Source organism: Acipenser ruthenus, chromosome 8 (assembly GCF_902713425.1).
Source record: "Acipenser ruthenus chromosome 8, fAciRut3.2 maternal haplotype, whole genome shotgun sequence".
Taxonomy (NCBI): domain Eukaryota; kingdom Metazoa; phylum Chordata; class Actinopteri; order Acipenseriformes; family Acipenseridae; genus Acipenser; species Acipenser ruthenus.
In genome coordinates this window covers 17,233,652-17,253,895 of record NC_081196.1, presented here as the reverse complement: position 1 = coordinate 17,253,895, position 20,244 = coordinate 17,233,652, and the positions used below count along the sequence as shown (strand labels likewise).

The following is a 20,244-nucleotide window of genomic DNA, read 5'->3' as shown; positions in this document are numbered from 1 at the left end:
CACTACAGGAAAGCGGGGTTTTGCCATGAGGAAATTGCTGTAATTTCTTTAGTGTATGCGACCTAGCAAAATATAACCGATGGTGTAAATGACGTTCACGTTAAGATACTAACCGCTTGATATCGTTTTGTCATTACTTTAAAATCATGCAATAAAATATTCGTCATCAATTACTAACGATAAACTAGTTCCGCAGGGGCTGCTGCATCACAGGCTGCAATTGTATAAATACCTGGAACTGACATATTTCGATGTTATTAAACTATCGATAATTTTTGTTTCATAAGGACTTGCCTAGTTTAGGACGACTGAAAAGCGAAACACAAACTAATATTAAATTGTGTGGGATGTCAAGTTCGGTATTATTGTTGCCAGTTATGTACCATATGCTAGTTTCATGAAAGTTCAAGGTAAGGTAATATTATTCTAACAGTCAGTATTATTATTATTATTATTATTATTATTATTATTATTATTATTATTATTATTATTTATTTCTTAGCAGACGCCCTTATCCAGGGCGACTTACAATCGTAAGCAAACACATTTCAAGTGTTACAATACAAGTCAGTAGTAAGGAATTAAAAGCATAAATATCATCACCATCACCATCACCATCACCAACCCACCAATTTTCTTTTCCTGCTACAAGTATTTAAACTCTGGTTTCCTGACAACCAGACCCATTAAACTACGATGCGACGATGACAAGAAGGGTATGCAACTCACCAAACAAATATGTGCAGCGCAAGCAATGATTTGTCAAATGTTGAAACAATATTGCAAAGGCAGAGTAGAAGTTCCCCACTGAAGATGACGAGCGAATCAAACCAGGCGACACCTTGCTCAACTGCCAACGCCACTTTGTAATGTTGTTAGCTTCTCTTATATGCACGGTGTTATTCCTGAGAAATGTAACGTTGTAGTTCATAATTTCTCCAGCCCCAGTGCTGATCCAGGTTTTGTGGTCTCTTTATCTCTCAGCAAAAACGCCATCTTCACAGAATGTACACAAACGCCGGAGCATGCGCAATGCTGCACAGCAGGAAAGGAATTCCCCGAAAAATTACCTACCAAAACCACAGTTCATACATAGGCTCCGACAGGTTCAGTGATATTTGAACTCCAGAGTTTATCTACCTAAAGTGTGGTTATATAATTAGCATTTACTAAAGTTAAGATGCAACTCAAAGAGTGCTGACACCGTACTCGTTTACTTCCTGTGTTGAGCCATGATTTACAACATATTATTAATTGGCTTAGTTAAGCACGAGAGTCTTGATGTTTTATATTTGCAGGACGGCTCTCCATTCCTAAGAGTCGGGGTGGTCTAGTTTTGGCAGTAAATCCATCTGCTTGACTCGCAATTTTGCATCACAATAACATGTACAACAATAACATATTTTCAGTTGTCACTACTTTTCCGTGTTTGAATTTTAAAATGGCACTATATAAATCTGGTGATACTGAGCAGTGTGTTTATTTTCTAACTCAGCACAACTTGTGACATTTAGTCATTTTTTGTATGAATCAACTTGTAAAATGCATTGTCTTTACAAAATCATTTCATAATTTTCTTTTAAAAAATGTAAACAACAGAAGCATGTTATCATTTATGTCTTGTTGTCAACCAACATTTTGTTACTGTTAGACTATGCGGACATCAGAGTACATAAAAAGAAATATTAACCGTATCGTTGCTTGCAACTGCTGTTCTAGCTACATGCTATTTGCGTCCCCACCAGTTTAATTTAACCTTAATTGTATAATAAGTAACACTATACACATGGTCACTTTCATTTTTCACGTTTTATTATTTAAAAGCAAAAGTTAATAGTTTTAATACCGACAGAAACAGATTTGTTTGTGGAATGGAACGGCATAATTGAACTCCTGACCGTACCATAACAACAAAAGTGAGAGGGGGGAAATGAAAATCGTATTTCCTAAATTAAAAAAAAAATGATCATTAGTTTCCGCAGTGTTGAAGGCACAAACACAAAAAAACATTATCGCTGATTACCAGTTTTAATCCAAACACAAACACAGATGTGACCCGGGAGTGCTGAACTATAAATTCCATGTCTCCCTATTCAGTACAATGGAACGGTCGCAAGTCAACCTGCCTAGCAATGACGTCAGACCGTTATTTTTGGGATTCAATTTCTGTAAAACTAGTAACCCCCCAAAAATACAAATACCGTGCTGCACATCTACAACCCCGGGACTATGTGTATGCCTAGTGAGGTTCCTTAATTTGCTGCCACATTCACGGGGTTTATTGAGCCTGCTAATCCGACCAAACATAAAAATGTTTACCCCCACTTTTGAGCTGGTTGTAAAATCGACTTTAAACAGCACCTTCGTTCAAACCTTCTCTCTCTCTCTCTCTCTCTCTCGTTTATTTTAATTGCTAAACAGTATGGGTTATTTTAGGGTATTGGAATTATATAGGGGATACAAGAAGTGTGAGTGAAAGAGTCCAATAAAAATGTACACTGATCTACCTACTGTACTGTGAGAATGTTGCTACAGTATTTGTGTCACTCAACTTTTTGTTAGCGAAATAAAACCACAATCCTGCTAATGTGTGAAGCGGCTTATCGTCACTGCATCTTCACGCTCACTGTTAAATATATTTTTAGTTTTCATATACCAACATCCACATACAATCCTCTCAATAACCATCCAAAACAAAGTTTTCCCTCCTTAGTTCCTAAGTTTATTTAAGCGATAGTGCCCGTCGATGAGGGCTCTACCGTGTGATAGTTGACCGCGACAGGAGTTAAGAACATAAGAACATAAGAAAGTTTACAAACGAGAGGAGACCGTTCAGCCTGTCTTGCTCATTAGGTTGTTAGTAGCTTATTGATCACAGAATCTCATCAAGCAACTTCTTGAAGGATCAAAGCATGTCAGCTTCAACAACATTACTAGGGAGTTTGTTCCACAATTCTCTGTCTGTGTGGGGGGAGGGGGAGGGGATCTATATTTTGTACGGCCTGTCTGCTGGAGATTACATGATATTATGTCAGAAGAATGGTATCTTGACTGCTAAAACCTTGTGAACCACAAGCACAATTCCTGCTCCGGTTTATATGGGTTTTCACAGCTGTTTTTATTGGGAGAAAGTGATTGACCCTGCCCTGAAAGTCGTGCTGCCAAAAGGAAGGCCTTTTGCTGTTTCAAGATGTATTTGCGTGACAACATCACACAGTCATGACTGTAGAATCGATTTTCAAGTCCATGTAAACCAAGCCACTGTCAGTACCTTTTAGAATTCTGAATGCTTGAATCAGATTGCCGCATACTGAGTAGATTCAATTCTTTTAGCCTGTCTGCATATGACATGCCTTTTAAACCAGGAATAATTCTGGTCGCACTTCTTTGCACTCTTTCTAGAGCAGCAATATCCGTTTTGTAAACATTTTTCACTATATATCTGAGCATTTTGTTGGCCGTTTTTATAGATGAAGACATTTCTGAGTCAACATAAACTCTTAGATATTTTTCATAGATTCCTTATTCAATTTCAGTATCTCTCATATGGTATTTATAATACATATTTGTATTGCCTGCGTGCAGTACTTTACACTTTTCTCTATTAAATGTCATTTGCCATGTGTCTGCCTAGTTCTAAATGCTGTCTAGATCATTTTGAATGAACTTTGCTGCTGCAATGGTATTTGCGACTATTTTTGTGTCGTCTGCAAATTTAACAAGTTTGCTTACTATACTAGAATCTAAGTCATTAATGTAGATTAGGAAAATCAGAGGACCTAACACTGATCCCTCTGGTACTCCACTGGTTACCTCACTCCATCAGTGCTTTCTGTTTTCTACATGTTAACCGCTCACTAATCCATGTGCATGCAATTCCTTGAATCCCTACTGCATTCAGTTTGAGAATTAATCTTTTATGCAGGACTTTGTCAAAGGCTTTCTGGAAATCTAAATAAACTATGTCATATGCTTTGCAATCATCCGTTGTCGATGTTGCATCCTCAGAAAAAATCAAGCAGGTTAGTTAGACATGATCTCTCTTTCCTAAAACCATGCTGTCTCCCAGGATACTGTTACCATATAGGTAATTTTTCATTTTGGATCTTATTATAGTTTCCATAAGTTTACATATAATAGAAGTCAGGCTTATTGGTCTGTAGTTACCTGGTTCGGTTTTACGTTTGCAATTCTCCAGTCTGTCTGTAAAACCCCTGTCTCAAGAGACTGTTGCATGATCTTGGTTAGTGATTTGTAAATAACTTCTTATGCGTCCAGAGCCAAAGGCGAGGGCGCTAACGAAAGTCAAGGTCAACTATCACACAGTAAAGCTATCATCAATAGGGCAGTATCGCTATTAGAACATTATTTTTACCATTGTTTTCTTTAAAAAAATACACGTAAAACTTTAGGTTACTTACCGTAATCCTGGTTCCCTGAAAAATAAATGTCAACTGTTACTTGGGAAATGTTCGGAAATGACCCTTGTGTCACATGACCTGAGCACATATTTAAAAAGCTGCCTGATAGGCCCGGGGTGACCAGGTGTCTGTTGCATTCTGGAACAAGACTATATGTCACATGGCAACCTTCGCCATTTGATTCCATATGGCAATGAAGGCGAGCTAGCGACCTTGCAAATTTAATGGTTGACATTTATTTTTCAGGAAAACAGGGTTACGGTAAGTAACCTAACATTCCCTTTCAATCTCGAAATGTCAACCATTACGAGTTGGGAAATGTATAGCCAAGCTGTTGCAGTGAGTCAAAGCAGCCACAAGCCTTGCCCTGGTGCGAGTCTAACTGGAAGGCTGCTGCGCAAGAGGGCAAGCTGCATCAAGGACTGGACCCCACAGAAGGTGCAGCTGAAGTAGCCACATTCAGTCAGTAAAACCTTATAAACGTGTGCGGTGTGGTCCATGCCGCAGCATTACATATGTCAGGTAGGGATGCCCCATGAAACACTGCCCAAGACGTCATAGTCCCTCTAGTGGAGTGAGCTGTAACATCACTTGGAGAGGATAGGTTAGTCAGCTCATAAGTCAGCCGGAAATTATTCACTATCCAATGCAACAACCGCTGCTTGGAAAGTGCCTGACCTTGAGTACGCAACCCATAACACACAAATCCAATTCCATCGACTGGTTCAAGTGAAACTGCGAAACAACCTTAGGCAGAAAAGCCGGGTTAGTGTGTAAAGTAACATTACCACCGCTGCTGGCAAAGCGCAAACAGGAAACCTCTATGGAAAGGGCCTGTAACTCACTGACATGTTTGGCTGATATGACGGCCAGGAGAAAGGCTGTCTTAAAGGACAAGTATTAGGGTCCACAAGATAAGTCCAGACGCCAGGAAGGAACCAACGGTTTTAGGGGGAGGGCGGAGCCGCCTAGCCCCTTTTAAAAACTGCACTGCCAAAAAATGAGCTCCGGGAGACACAGAGTCAATTTTGGCGTGGCACACAGATGGCAGCCAGGTACACCTTCAACGTAGAGGGGGATTTACCCTCCTCTAGGATGTCCTGTAGAAACTGCAAAACAACTGACATGGGGCAGGAGGTGGGGTCATGGTCTCTCGCCAAACACCACTCCTGGAAAATCCTCCATTTCTAAGAATACTGAGACCTCGTTGAAGAGGCTCTAACATTCTGCAGTGTGGCTATAACAGAGTCTGAGAGTCCGAGGGCACTCAGACGCTGCCGTTCAGAGGCCAGACCCACAGCTGAAGTAACACAGGGTCCGGGTGCCACAGATGGCCCTGAGCCTGACTGAGAAGGTCTCGGGATCTACCACGACTGTCCCTGAATGAGCTGGCTAAGAGGGGCAAACCATATCCTCCTGCGCCGGTGCGGCGCAACCAGGAGGACCCTCGAGTCCTTGTTCTGTACCTTCAGTCGTCCAAGTAATTGAGGACCCTGACCCAATGCAGCCGCGTGGGTGTCAGAACTGCGTCCATGCACTTTGAGAAAGTTCTGGGAGCCAGAGACAGACCGAATGGCAGAACACAGAACTCGTACACACTGCCCTGAAAGGCGAAGCAGAGGTACTTTCTGTGGCCAGGACATATTGGGACGTGGAAGTACGCGTCCCGGAGGTCCATGGTTGCAAACCAGTCACCCGGCCGGATGGACTGGAGAATGTGACTCAAAGTTAGCATCTTGAACTTCCTCTGCTTCAGGAATATGTTCAGGCTTCTGAGATCCAAAATGGGATGGAGCCCAGAAAATACCAAGAGTGAAAACCCTCCTGTTGACATGGGGGTTCTACAAGGCGAATTGTGCGCATTGTGCGTAAAGCATCCAATTCTTGCACTAGGGCAGAGGCCTGTGCGGGGTCGGACACCAGAGTGTTCATGAGCCCCTGGAAGGGAGGAGGTCCAGCTCGAAACTGGATTGAGTAGCCGGAGTGGACGGTTGCAAGCACCCACGCGTCGGTGGTGTATTACCTGCATGCCAGAAGGTGGTGCTGGCTGAACGGGTGCAGGGCCTGAGGCCGGAGCCCATCAGGGTTGCTGCTGCGGTTGCTGAGCCTGCTGGGCTGTGTTCGACTGGCGCTGCCTCTGTTGAGGGCGCTGCTGGGGTCTCTGCTGGGCACTACCTGCCACTGCCGAGGGTGCTGGGTATGTGGGTCGCAAGCTGCTTTGACATCTCCATCGCACGGTGTGATCGCTGCAGCATCTCTTCCACGGCTGGCCCAAAGGTCTAGCCAGGGGAGATGGATGCGTCTGGGACCCTGGCCTGGGAGAGCCAAAGCTGGCGTCGCGCAACTACAAGTGCTCCCAGGTTATGTCCGATGGCTTGGCCACTATGTCGAGCTATGCAGAGCAGCTGGTCATTCACCAGCCTCAGTTCATTAATAATATGAGGAGAAAGCTGCGCAGACAGGTCCTGAAGCAGCAGAGATTGGTACACAGTCAGCAGACCAGCGGTGTTTGCTAGTCTAGCTGCCAGTGCCCCCGTGCTGTATGCCCATTTTAAGTGCGTCTCCGTGACCCTACACTGTATATTTGGGCAGAAGAAGTTGCGGGATAGCGTTGAAATAGTCAGTGTCTGCACTAAGGCAGCCACTGAGGAATCAACGGCCAGGAAATGCTGGAGCCCCAGCTTCTCCACGCCCTGGAGAGCATACAATGCTTCCACCCGTCTGGAACAAGTAGGAGCTAATGCTGGGCTGCCCCACGAAGACTGCATCTCCTTCACAAAGTCCGGGAGGGGCTTACAGCGCTGTGTAGTCGACATCGGTGGCTAGTTTTGGTGTATAATAAAATAAATTTGGACCAGTTGTGTCTTTGTTTAGTATTTACTGTCCAATAGATGTGAACTACGCTTAAAAATCCAGCAAGTCAAAAAGGAAAATCCAGCACTTACGCGGATTGATTTTAAATGTGATACACAGTTGGTGCTGAGACGCTCCAGGGGGCATCTACCATCTATTAGAGCTCGCAAGAACTGAAAGCTGATTGGCTGACGGTACTGAATCGTTTTCTAATTAAAATTAATCATATCTTTGGCTTAAGCTTTCGAAATCATATTAGAGTTGCTTGTTTGTTTGTTTTTTATATATATATGTGATCCCTCTACTTAAATGCACTCTATATCCAAGCCCCCCCCCCCCCAAAAGCATGTATAATGAACACAGAGATTTAAAAGGCTTATTTTTGTTTTTCATACTTTATTTACACCTTGACTCAGATAAAGTACATTTTTCTTACACTGTTTAATGTGTTACAGGTTAAAGTGATTCTCACATTCCAAGCTGGTCATTGGAAACGACATCGGGCCAGTGAGATCCTTTTTCTTGAATACAGCGACTATGAGGATTGCCTACATCAGACTTTAAGACTTGTGGCAAGATAGGTGGCCTCCTTTTAGCATAAATTGACATAAATATCATCCACAAAGCAATCCAGTACCTATGATAATGATAAAAATGCTAAAGAGGTAGCTGAATCTTCTTGTATCGTATGCTTTCAAGGATCATGTGTAACAGCTGAGTCATGTTTTCATTACTTGAGTCATAGTCATAGGCAGAATGGTACCACAGTGGTAACATTTTTATTAATGATATCCCAATGGTATGAAGTAGTAATCCATTTCACTACTAGTGTGTTGCCAGTAACCTACAGGACATGTAGGTAATAAGCAGCATTTTAAAAACAGTCCTAGGTTTAACGAGCTGTCTTCAAGCTGGTGCAACTGAGTTGCCTAGCAACAGAGTTCTGGGTCCATTAGAGCCTATTGATGGAGGAAGCAAGAAGACTGTTATATAAAGGGTCAGTATGCTAATTTGATTACAATTGCATTTCTTTAGCGTTGCAGTTTGAAACACTGTCCTGTCAAAGAAATTAAATGTTTTAAATTCTCAATAATAGATATAATTTTACCTATATAATACAAATTGCTTCAACACTACCACTGACATAATTTGAAGAGCAGGGTTTTAGTCTCAGGGTCATTTATACATTTAATTTCCCCATATTCTGTACTACTTTATTTATGCTTTACCAAACCCATACTACAATATCCCATCATTTTAAAATACACCTTGACACAGAGCCCAGAGGGAGATGTTTCGAAAAGTGATATCCTGGAAAACACTTCTTGTTCTATGTGACGTTACGTGAATCATTACTTGGCAATTGTGCTCCTTTTATTATTGCAACATAATGTGCAAGCTATTTCCATAGCAAAACTGCAATGTATTTACAAAAGCTGCTATACTTGATTACGGTTCAAGTGTTTGTTTTCTCACGACTTGTTGCTCTGTTTGACTCATGCAGTAAATTAAAACAATAATACAATTCAGGAATGGAAAACAGAGACAAATAAGAAATGGGAAACAGTGAGTTTGTTAAACAGTTAAATTGGTTTATGTAGGTAATTTAGTGCATAAAGTATTCTTTTAAATAAGAGAATCAACTCACTATAATCATGCCTATTTCATTTTTGAGAATATCAGATCATTGCGATATACAGGGGGTTCTGCCTGTACATACATCTATTCATCTGTATGTCACACTTATATTTGTGAGTATATAGGGAGAACCACTTATCCACTTGTCATGAAACTTGATAGTAACATTATTTAGCTTAAGTTATTGAGAATATCAGAGTCTGGGGATACAGGGGGTGTGTCCATACATCCGTCCATCTGTACAGTATGTCTGCTGAACCGCTTATCCAATTGTTATTGGTATTAACACTAAGTTGCTGATGCACATACACATGACACAGAAGTTTAAAGAACTGAAGAATGTACGTCTCTAAGTTTTAAACTTCCAAAAACTACTCTTATCACAAAAACCAGTCTACATGACCAAGGAACCTTCTTGAACTGTTATAGATAAAGACTTTTAAAATAAACCATTTGGACACTCAAAAACATATGTTTAAAATATAAAGCATTTTATATTTACCATTGACTCCAACCTGCTGTTAATCTTCAGGAACCCAAATGCCACTCCTTGACTAAAGAAAAGCACAAAGTAAATCTCTGCAGAAGATTGTAATTTTGGGGAAGAAGTGGTTACAGCCTGTGTGACAAAAAGCCAAGGTGAAGGAGAGAGAGACCGGGGCAGGGTGATACGATATCCCTGTTGTCTATTAAAGAAGACGGTTCAGACAAACAAATCTACTCTTTTACAAAATAACTTAAAGACTATGTTGGACTACGTGGCAGAAGAAGCAAAGAAGGTGACATCACCTAAAGACTGTGTTTGATACCACAAATAAACTATACTGTGGTGGGATTAAAATCCTCTAAATTAATCTCTACCATAAACACACACACACACACACACACACACACACACACACAAAGAGAGAGAGACAGACCGACAGACCGACCCCTGGTATACACGTATCCATTCTTGCTTGCTTGCTTGCTTGCTTGCTTGCTTGCTTGCTTGGTCCACCTGGTTCACGCTCCCTGGCTATCACACTGGTTCACAAGAACAGGAACCAACAAACAAAGAACAAAGGACTGGCTTTCCAGCCCCTTTTTAAAGGCAGATGACCAGGGTTAATTGATAATCAATTAGTCAGTTGTCACCAGCTGCTGCACTAAACATCAGTTAGGCAAGGAGGGAAATCTAACTTCCCAGCCCTGCCATATCTAGCACACAGATAGTTTTTACAAATTAAACACATTCTTTATAAACCACCACCAAAAACATATTTTACAGGGGCAGGCCTCAGCCCTGCCACAGCACCATTGTCTCTTTTTTGGTGTTCATATTTAATAACCTTGATACCTTCAAACTTAAAATAATGTTTGAAATTAGAAACTACTCAATTGTTTCTACAGTCTACACATTATAATGTAGTAATACTTGTGCAAATATTCACAGTGTGAGAGTGCCATTAAAATGAGTTTCTATAGTTATTCATGTGCAACTGCAGATAAGGAGTTTAAGAATTTAGAAAGCCATGACATAAACAAAATAACTGCTACCAGAGTGTGCATACATTTATGTGTGCCACAAAGCAATGTATATAGATGAGTTCATAAATGAATTAGCTATTTTTAGGAAAATGTCTATCTCATGGTTCATAACTGGTCTAAACTCGCATTATAATGAACAATTTCTGGACAGTTGCCCTCTCACTGTTTGACCAACATATTATGTCAGTTCTCTGACCCTAAAGAAAAGCTCCAGAAAACTATTGGGGCACTGATATTCAGTCAAAGTACAATCCTCTATTATTTCACAATCATTCACTAACTTAATGCATCATACTAACTTTTACTATGTAAAGACACTAAGAGGTATACATCTTAGGGACTGAAAACGTGTAGCTATTTTGAGTTAACTATTTTAGAATCGGGACATGTTTCATTAATAAAGCATATTCCAGGCTACTTCAGCTCTCAGAACTGTTCAGATATTTATTCTGAAGAAGACCGTTACAATGTACCCAATAACTTTGAATGTAAGCACTATAAACCTTGATTGTAAAAAAGATCAAATAAATAAATAAATAAATAAAAACAATAGCTCTCACAACCATAAACCCCACGAGTTCTGACAGTTTTAAAACAACACCCTTCAAAATTCCAATGCTGGAGTGTATGTAGCAATATGTAGTAAATATCTTTAAATATGTATCGCTGTTGTATTATTAAAGAAAAGGTCTTTTGGTACTTCTGGTTTAAAAGTTACTTATTTTGTTGTCTAAATAGAAATATTCACCATACATAGCTTGACACACTACATATGGCAATGTTACCACTGTTGTACCATTCTAGCACTGATTCCTACCAACCAGTGATGTAACTTTGGTTTCAAAAGTGGGGGGAGGGGGTGGGGGGACAGAGTCTGTAGCTGGGGCCTGCATGAAGATTATTCGATCTGAAATTATAAAATATGTTACAAACAAGTATAGTGAAACATTGCACCCCTTGTATGTCTAATCAAAAGATCCAAAGACATTTCGGGAGCAAACATTCATAGCAATAAATTGTTGGCCCAATGTTGTCAGGAGTGACAAGTCTGGCAAATAGCTACATTATTCAGTCGCTTCTGAGTCATGGAATTACGAAGCCATGACTTTAGTCTTCAAAGAGCCCTGAAGCTCCTCTCAGATCAGAGCCTGGATCTAGGATCGGATGCCTTTAGTACAACCGGGCCCTGAAGCAGCGCTGAGCGCTCGAGCGAGTGCGGCATAATGCAGATTTAATGAGAGGGATAAGAATTGCCATTGAAAATGATTTCTAGAAACGTTAAGGTTTCCCCACATTTGAAACATGTATTTTCAGCTTCCATCCACTTAAAATATGCAGATATGAGGGGGACATTTCCCCACCATTGAAAAAGTGAGGGGCACATGTCCCCATGTCAGTTCCAGCTATGCTACCAACTGTCCTTCTGCTGTCATAGCCCTTTGGTTCAGTACCATTGCATTGTCATTACTTGGTGAGCATGCTAGCTCTGTTACTACACAAGATGGAAACTTAGTTGAATGTCTTACCATTCAACTGAAGAGCAAGCTCTACAGTCGAGAGGTAAATACGTGTCTCATGCTGATGTCAGTATTATTGCCTGATCAACCACTAAGTGGAGATTAATTTCATTATATCCCCATTTACAGTGTTGCCAACTCCACAAAGCAGGAAGTCGCCAGAGAAACCTCACAAAGTCGCTAGATGTCGCTATTTAGACATTCTAAAGTCGCCAGAAATGTCGCTATACAATTTACCACTCCTCTCGGAATCGCTTAACCATTAAGAGTGAGCACCAATATAAACAATATTAAATGTATTCATGATGGTAGATCATTTTAAATGTTTTATATTTGTCTGGATTATCTACCTATACAGAGTCAGTTTAATGTCATCGATTAACATTAACTTTATTGTAACATTATGCACAACTTAACACAGATTTAGTACATTATGTTTGTTGAAATAATTGATCTTGTTTGCTTTCGTTAACAAGGGGGCAACTGTAGTTTTAGTAGTTATTTACATTACGATTAGTAGGTCACTCGTGATCTCTGCAGCAATTTGTCAAAGCGCTGGGCTATGCAGGATCTGCACAGATTTCTGCAGGTGAGTCGAGTGACGTCACGCAGCAGCCCTCGAAGAACGCGCATCTCGGCGATTCTGTCTGGAACTGATCTGTGCAGAAATGCGGAAATCTGCACTTCAAGAATGCCGCAACTGCCCTACTTTAGGAAGGGAGAAGCGTGGTGTATTGAGTTGCTCGTGACTGATGTTGATGATACAATTTGGTGACTTCTTTCTCTGAAAATCACTGTTGTCGGCAGTGAAAGTCGCTAGATTTGTCGCTAGTGGCTTTGACTAGTCGTAGATCTAGTGAAAAAATTGGTAATTTGGCAACATTTAATCAAAGCTCATCCTCGAGCGTAAACACAAATTCACTTCCACCTCGGTTCAGGGAGGGAGTTTCAATGTCAGGCTCATAACCAGATACACACAATTTAATTTTGATTTTACTAAGGCTAAATGGTAAGCTGGACAGTTGATTAAGTTTCTCCTTTCCAACACATCCCTTCAAGGGTTCTATTCAAGAACATTTCTCTCACAAGTTAAACAGAGTAAACATACAGCAGAGAATATGGTTTTCATGGGTAATGCAAAAAACAAAATCAATGACAGTAAACATAATCACAGATGGACGACTTTTTTATGTATTTCCTCCCAAATTGATTATTTTCACATTGCCCACACAGATGTTTTAACTTTATCATGATACTGAAAATGAGTATAGATGATACAGTTCTAGCTGACACATTTTTTCCAATTGAAAAAGGTGAAACTCCCGTCAGCTGGATAGGGTTTGTGACTTGTTTTTCTTCTCAGGAGCTGGTCATAAATTTATGGAACCACCCATATGCTTGGGATAAAAATAAGATGATAGATCTGTTTACATTATGGAATTAAATATCAAGCTTGTTGGAGGAACATAACTAATCACATAATAGTGTTTTCTTAAATATTAGTCATTTTCAACCTTTTTCTCATCAGCCTCTGTTGCTGTGCTAATGCAGAATGTCCCGGTTTGCAATGAATGTGCCTTGGAGCTGCAAGCAACGTGAAAGGCTTTTATGTAAGATAGAAGAGGTAATAACTGTACCTATATTCTCTCCAAGGAGCACTGACTCATTAATGTGGATGGAGGTGCTTTAGAACTCAAGTGACTCACACATGACTAATGTGGAAAGAAAAGGGACACAAAATCCTGTTTTTAAGTGAATGACTGTTATTACTTGGTTTCCAGTCAAGCACAGCTAACAGCAGCACCTCAGTATCCAGCAGGAGAGATTAGTGGTCAGTCTAGAGAAGAGGGCCTGTAGTAATGCCCGAACTGTATGTTTTCAATGCCAGTCTAAGATAATAGCCTTGGTTTTCAGCTGAGTGATTCTGACACACAGGTTGTGATAAAAATGTAATGAACATCTGGGGCAAAGCTGAGGCCCTGCGCCTAGAAACAGTGTGTTTTGTGGTTTGCTGGTGGGCATGTCTTGGCAGAGCATCTTTTCTATAAAAAAGAGCCAGTGACGGTTGATTTTTTAATTCCTTTGTGCGGTGAGTGATGAAACAACAGCACGGCTGGTGTGTGTGAAACCCGGGGTCGCCGTTGTTTTAGAACAGACATTGATTTACAGGATTTTAAAACCCCACAAAAGTACACAAGGGTGTGTCCGGGACAGGGAGACGGTTCCTGCAGCAAGGCTGTGTGGCAAACTTTTATCTTCTAGCTGCTTTTTCCCCACTGTGTTTTATTTTGCCTTTTTGTTTTTGTTTTTACACTTCGTGTATCCATGCCCATGTGCTATACCATTGTTTATTTATTTATAGCGCTTTTTATATAGAAGTATCTCAATGCATTGTACAGTACATAGTTAAAAAAAATCAAACCACAATACATTTGTAAAACATATTACTCATCTACCACAATCATACCATTTAAATAACATATTCAAACAGTATAAATATAAAATATATATATATATATATATATATACACATATACACACATATGCATACATAGATACATATACTTACATACACACATGCATACATCATAATAATAATAATAATAAATAATAATAATAATAATAATAATAATAATAATAATAATAATAATAATAATAATAATAATAATAATAATAATAATAATGCAGCAATATAAAAGTTACATTGTTGGTATAGCAACATGAATTACACAGTATAACCCCAACCTGGGAGTTACCATCGCTGGTACCTAAAACTGGGACTCCTGGGCGGCATTGCAACTGCACCGCCTGTCTCTCACAGCTTGTCAGTGGATTCCTGCACCCCTATTACAATAACTCTCTGGAGAAAGGACTTCACATTTGGTAAATATCTTTTAAAAAACTTTAGTGTTATTGTGAATCAAACTGATTCTTGGTGATACATCTCCCTCCCGACCTGTAAGGTTGCATTGTAAAGGGAACAGAGTGCCCTGGACTGGATGGCCAGACAATTCATTCCCAGGGTTAGGCGAAAGTTGGTCATCTAGAAAGGGGGCGGAGCTCCACTACACTAAATCATCGACCCAGAAGGGAAATGATCTGGCAGCTGTGGATTGGATGAGCTGTTGCACTCGTTAACCAAGGGGTCATGATAGACGGTACAAAAGGGGACAGAGCGATGTGATCTGTTCCTTTGTAATGGTTAAACGTGAACCAGAAGGAGAAACCTGTGTTGTTATCATGAGTGTTTTGTTTGTTTCTTGTCCTGTCTGAAAATACTGTTTGTTATTATTTAGACGGCTGAAATATGATCCGGAGCTGTCGCCAAAGGCCAGCACTAAACCTGGACAACACTTCACTTTGTTTGAACAACAAACTGTATTTGCACTATGAGCACTAGAGCATGAACTGTGGACTGTTTGTGTTACGTGTGGGTGTAAAAGAACGGGACTATTATTATTTCGGGACCAACCCGTGGATTACAGTAAAGCAATACACGCCGCTGTATTGCTTATCATTGTTATTATTTACTGTGTGTTTTGTGTCATCAGACTTTCGCCTTCATATATACATATGAAACATAATATAAATAAATAATAAACAAAGGGGCGGGACACTCCGCCACACATGCCCCCCCCATGTGCGCAGCACACATGGCCTCAAAAGGCCACCTCCCCCCTTAGTCCCAAAGTCCCGGTTTCACCGTCCTGGCCCAGGAACAGGGGCAGCAATGGGCCAAGGGTGGCGGCCATGGTGACCCCAACAGCTGTAGCATCCAGGCTGACCACACACAGGCCGGATCTTCCGGTCAAGGTAATCGGCCGGCTGTCTGTCAACCCCCCCCCCCCCCCCTTCTCTGTAGGCGGCAGCTCCCTCTTGTGGGTCTCTGGCCACCAAAGTTCCTGCAGCGAAACTGCTGCGGGGTGAGCTGGTCTCCTGATCTTCCCCCCCTTCATGGCCGGCAGCTCCCCTCTGTGGGGTTCCAGCCACAGTATTTCCTGCTGCCATGCAGACCTGGCAGCGACCCCAGGCGAAGCAGAGCCGGCAGCGACCCCAGGCGAAGCGGAACCGGCAGCGACCCCAGGGGAAGCAGAGCCTGCAGCGACCCCAGGGGAAGCGGAACCGGCAGCGTCCCCAGAGGAAGCGGAACCGGCAGCGACCCCAGGGGAAGCGGAGCCGGCAGCAACACCAGGCGAAGCGGAGCAGCAGGCAAGCCCAGGCGATGCGGAGCAGCAGGCAACCCCAGGCGATGCAGAGCAGCAGGCAACCCCAGGCGATGCAGAGCAGCAGGCAACCCCAGGCGATGCGGAGCAGCAGGCAACCCCAGGCAGAGCAGATCTGACGACCCTGGGTGACGGCGAGCAGGCGACGGCGAGCAGGCGACCCCGGGCGGCGGCAGCAGCAGCAGCAGACCCTCAGGAGGCGACGCTGGGAGGGGAGCCTCGGCCAAGAAGGTGATTATGGGAGCTCCACTTCTCCCTCTAGCAGTGGAGGTGGGAGTGGCAGACAGCCCTCCCATGGCAGTGGAGGTGGGACCAGCAGGCACTCTCCCACTGCTGGTGGTGGTGGGGGCGGCAAGCAGTCCTCCCATGGCGGTGGAGGAGGGAGTGGCATGTAGTCCTCCCAGCAGGAACCAGCAGGTAGTCACCCTCTGCTGGTGAAGGTGGGAGCGGGAGAGGCAGCTCCTGCTGCTCTGCTCCTAGCGGTGGAGGTGGTGGAGACAGAGGCAGCTCCTGCTGCTCTGATCCTGGCGGTGGAGGAGACAGAGGCAGCTCCTGCTGCTCTGCTCCTTGCAGTGGAGGTGGTAGAGACAGAGGCAGCTCCTGCTGATCTGCTTCTGGCGGTGGAGGAGGCAGAGGCAGCTCCTGCTGCTCTGCTCCTGGTGGTGGAGGAGACAGAGGCAGCTCCTGCTGCTCTGCTCCTGGCAGTGGAGGTGGTGGAGACAGAGGCAGCTCCTGCTGCTCTGCTCCTGGCGGTGGAGGAGGCAGAGGCAGCTCCTGCTGCTCTGCTCCTGGCGGTGGAGGTGGCGGAGGCAGAGGCAGCTCCTGCTGCTCTGCTCCTGGCGGTGGAGGCAGAGGCAGCTCCTGCTGCTCTGCTTCTGGCAATGGAGATGGCAGCAATGGCAGAGGGACCTCTCCCTCTGATGCTGGAGCCGGCTCCTCCCCCTCTGGCGCTGGAGACGGCAGCGATGGCTCCTCTCCCTCTGGCGCTGGAGACGGCACCGATGGCTCCTCTCCCTCTGGCGCTGGAGACGGCAGCGGGGCCCCTCCCATATCTGTAGCCAGGTAGTTGAGCACCATGGCTGTGATGTCTGGGAGGGAGGCCTGGGAACAGCAACACCACCCAGCGTCCCTCTCAGACATCACAGCCACACAGGAGGTTGATCACAGCAAGGAGGGCCTCCTCGACCTCCCTCTCAGGCTGCGTCAGCCAGTCCCAAATCCCCTCAGAGGAGAGTGGTCCGCCTCGGAGAATGCAGGTCCTCTCCCACCGGCGCTTGGGATGACTCCTCTTCCTCTTGCCATGGGGGGTTTTGGACGAGGGGAAGGTACCTGACCTCGCCACAAAGGAAGCACCACCCTTCCTCGTCTAGACAGGCGAGGCAGACGTCCAGTGTAGCAAAGACGCAGCGGGACCTGCGACTGGCCCTGCGCTGTTGTTGATGCGCTTGCTGCTGCTGTTTCCTTTGGCCACTTCTTCCCATTTTTATTATTTTATTTTATTTATTTTTTTTCCCAGACAAAACAAAAAACACTTCTTTTGAAAAAAAAAAACCCAGCAGTATTCCTGGCCTGACGCTTGGAGGCGCTGAATCCCACTTCTAGACACCAACTGTGACAAGGATGGCTTTGCAGGGGTGATGTCAGACCAGAAACACAGACTCGACTCCAGGAAGTAGCGGGGCAAAACTGAAATGTTTACCATAAATAGTATTAAACCAGCAAAGAACCAAAATATCTTCATCACAAGAAACCATTTTGCCATGACTGGTGTTAATAAGAGCTAAGAAAAAAATGGAGTATTACTCCTTTAAATGATAATGTGTGTCAGTATACTCAAATCATTTTAATATTGTAGCATACAACAGTACTGCACATTGAAAGAGATGTTTAAAGTTAATGTATAGTGCATATTGAAAAAGCTAATCTACAGTTTTGTTTAAGCTTGAACTGTTGTTGTTCGGTTGCATAGGTGAAAATGGACTAGGGTTCCTCTTGGTCCTGCTTATCTGATTATGTCCATCCTAAAATGTATGCTTCAATTTATAAAAAGGCAGGGAAAAAATCATGCAGCAAACAGTGCCATCAAGTGACAAATCAGAGGTGCTGAAGTATTATCTACCTAGCATTGAGCCCATTGAAACAGCTGCACTAAAAAGGACAGTCCCATCCCCTACAGCCCCTGCAGTGCCACACTTCTGAGCATGCCATTCGTGGAGTTTCTCTGCATTACAGAAGAGTTTATATTGTGAGAAAAAACAAAACAACAAACAAACCAAAAACAAATACATAAATATTAATAACAATTCTCAGAACCCTAATGTTAAAAATAAACAAATAAAACAATTCATTTAATACAATTTAAAAATAGTTTACTGTCTAAGCAGGTGTTAAAGAAAGAAAATTAAGTTGTAATTGCAGCCTAACACTGTACTTACACGAGTACTGTATAAAACTATAGATATAAAAAGGATATTTCTGTGCTATAGGATATATATATATATATATATATATATATATATATATATATATATATATATATGTGTGTGTGTGTGTGTGTGTGTGTGTGTGTGTGTGTGTGAATAAAATATTATTTTAAATTAAAACTAAATGATTTTAGCATTTTTTTTTTCTTAATTAAAAGTGCCGCCAAGCTTCCTTATTAATAATGGACTTTAAACTTGCCCTATACGAAAGTGTACAGAACTTGTTTATGTATATATTTTTAATTCTCAACAACCAAATCACAAGGTAATATTCATCCGGCTTACTGGATCTTTAGCATCGACTTTAGAGGAGTTAATACTGGGAAGTTTGAGGGAAGTCAAGAAGTTTTAGAAGTTTGATCAACTTGCCCCAGAAGTCCTTGACTGGAAATGACCTTGAGGGACAGTTAGGAAGCACTGCTCCAGAAGGGTTAGGAGAGGTACTGTACCAGCACAAGTGGGTCCAGCCGGGGGCAGTGTTGGTCTGCTAGCTCTGCTCAGTCAGAGGAAAAATCCCACTTCTATCACAATCATCTTTGTACAGATAACTTTGTCTGTGTACTTCCTTAAATTCAATGTTAAGATATGGAGGTTGTCTTATAATCTCTTGTAGTAATACATCTTAATAGCAGGGTGTGTATCAAATGCATGAATTGGGAGTATGTTTATTAAAAGAACTAAGAAAGGAAGGATACCAATGTGGTTTCAATCAAGGGCAGGTGTGATACCAGCAATTTAATGTTCTTTTAAGCACACACCCAAACTTAATATACGATAAACAACTTCGAGACAACATTGACTTTATCTCTGGTCCACCTAGGGCCTTTAGACGAAAAGCAAAGGAATTTTAAAAGATTACAAAATATGACAATATATCCAAACACAGCAGTCCCTCCGTTTAAACTATGAAATCATCCCTCCCCTTGGCTTGCACAAACAAAAGTGTAATCGAAAAGAATAAATACAAAAAGGCAAAACAAAACACAGTGGGTAAAAACACAGCTAAGGAACAAACAAAAACAAAACACTTAATTCCCTACAACAAGCTCTGGCTGCAGATTTATGTTTCAGCGAGTTTGCGTCCAGGCTATTCCTCTGCCGACCGAGGACGGGAGCTTCCAGGGGGCGGTGCTCAATTGGCAGAGCGTCGCCCGGGGGGACGGAGGGTTAGGTCGGTCAGGGTGTCCTCGGCTCACCGCGGACCAGCGACCCCTGTAGTCTGGCCGGGATCCTGCGGGCTTGCCTGTAAGCTACCCGAGCAGCGTTGCCAGACGTACGATAATTATCGTATTTGTACTATCATTTCAACCCTTGTACGATGTACGATCAATAATTGCAAAAAAGGCCAAATATACGATAATTCAGGCATGTTTAAATTCCTTAAAACTTTTCTCACTCAGTTGTGCAGATTATGAGCTACGTCACCACGTCGCTGGCTTCAGCAGCACAGATGTGCAGTACATTGTGTACTACTGAGGCTTTTTAAGTGACGTCACCGGCTGCTGAGACGCTGGGTGTGTTCACAACATGCAGACTTTCGTCATTCTGCGCAGAATCTGCACAGAATCGGAGCAAGTAG

The 20,244-nt window shown here is 42.6% G+C and overlaps 1 protein-coding gene across 1 annotated transcript in view; it reads right to left on the bottom strand.

The window, feature by feature from the left end:
* The window catches only part of LOC117406917 (fibronectin type-III domain-containing protein 3A-like), a 106,874-nt gene extending 105,777 nt beyond the window's left edge, over positions 1-1,097 (bottom strand). Inside the window, exon 1 of the mRNA XM_059028645.1 lies at positions 730-1,097. The gene's annotated coding sequence lies outside the window, so the exon portion shown is untranslated. The remainder of the gene's footprint in view (positions 1-729) is intronic.
* Between the last annotated feature and the right edge of the window lie 19,147 nt (positions 1,098-20,244).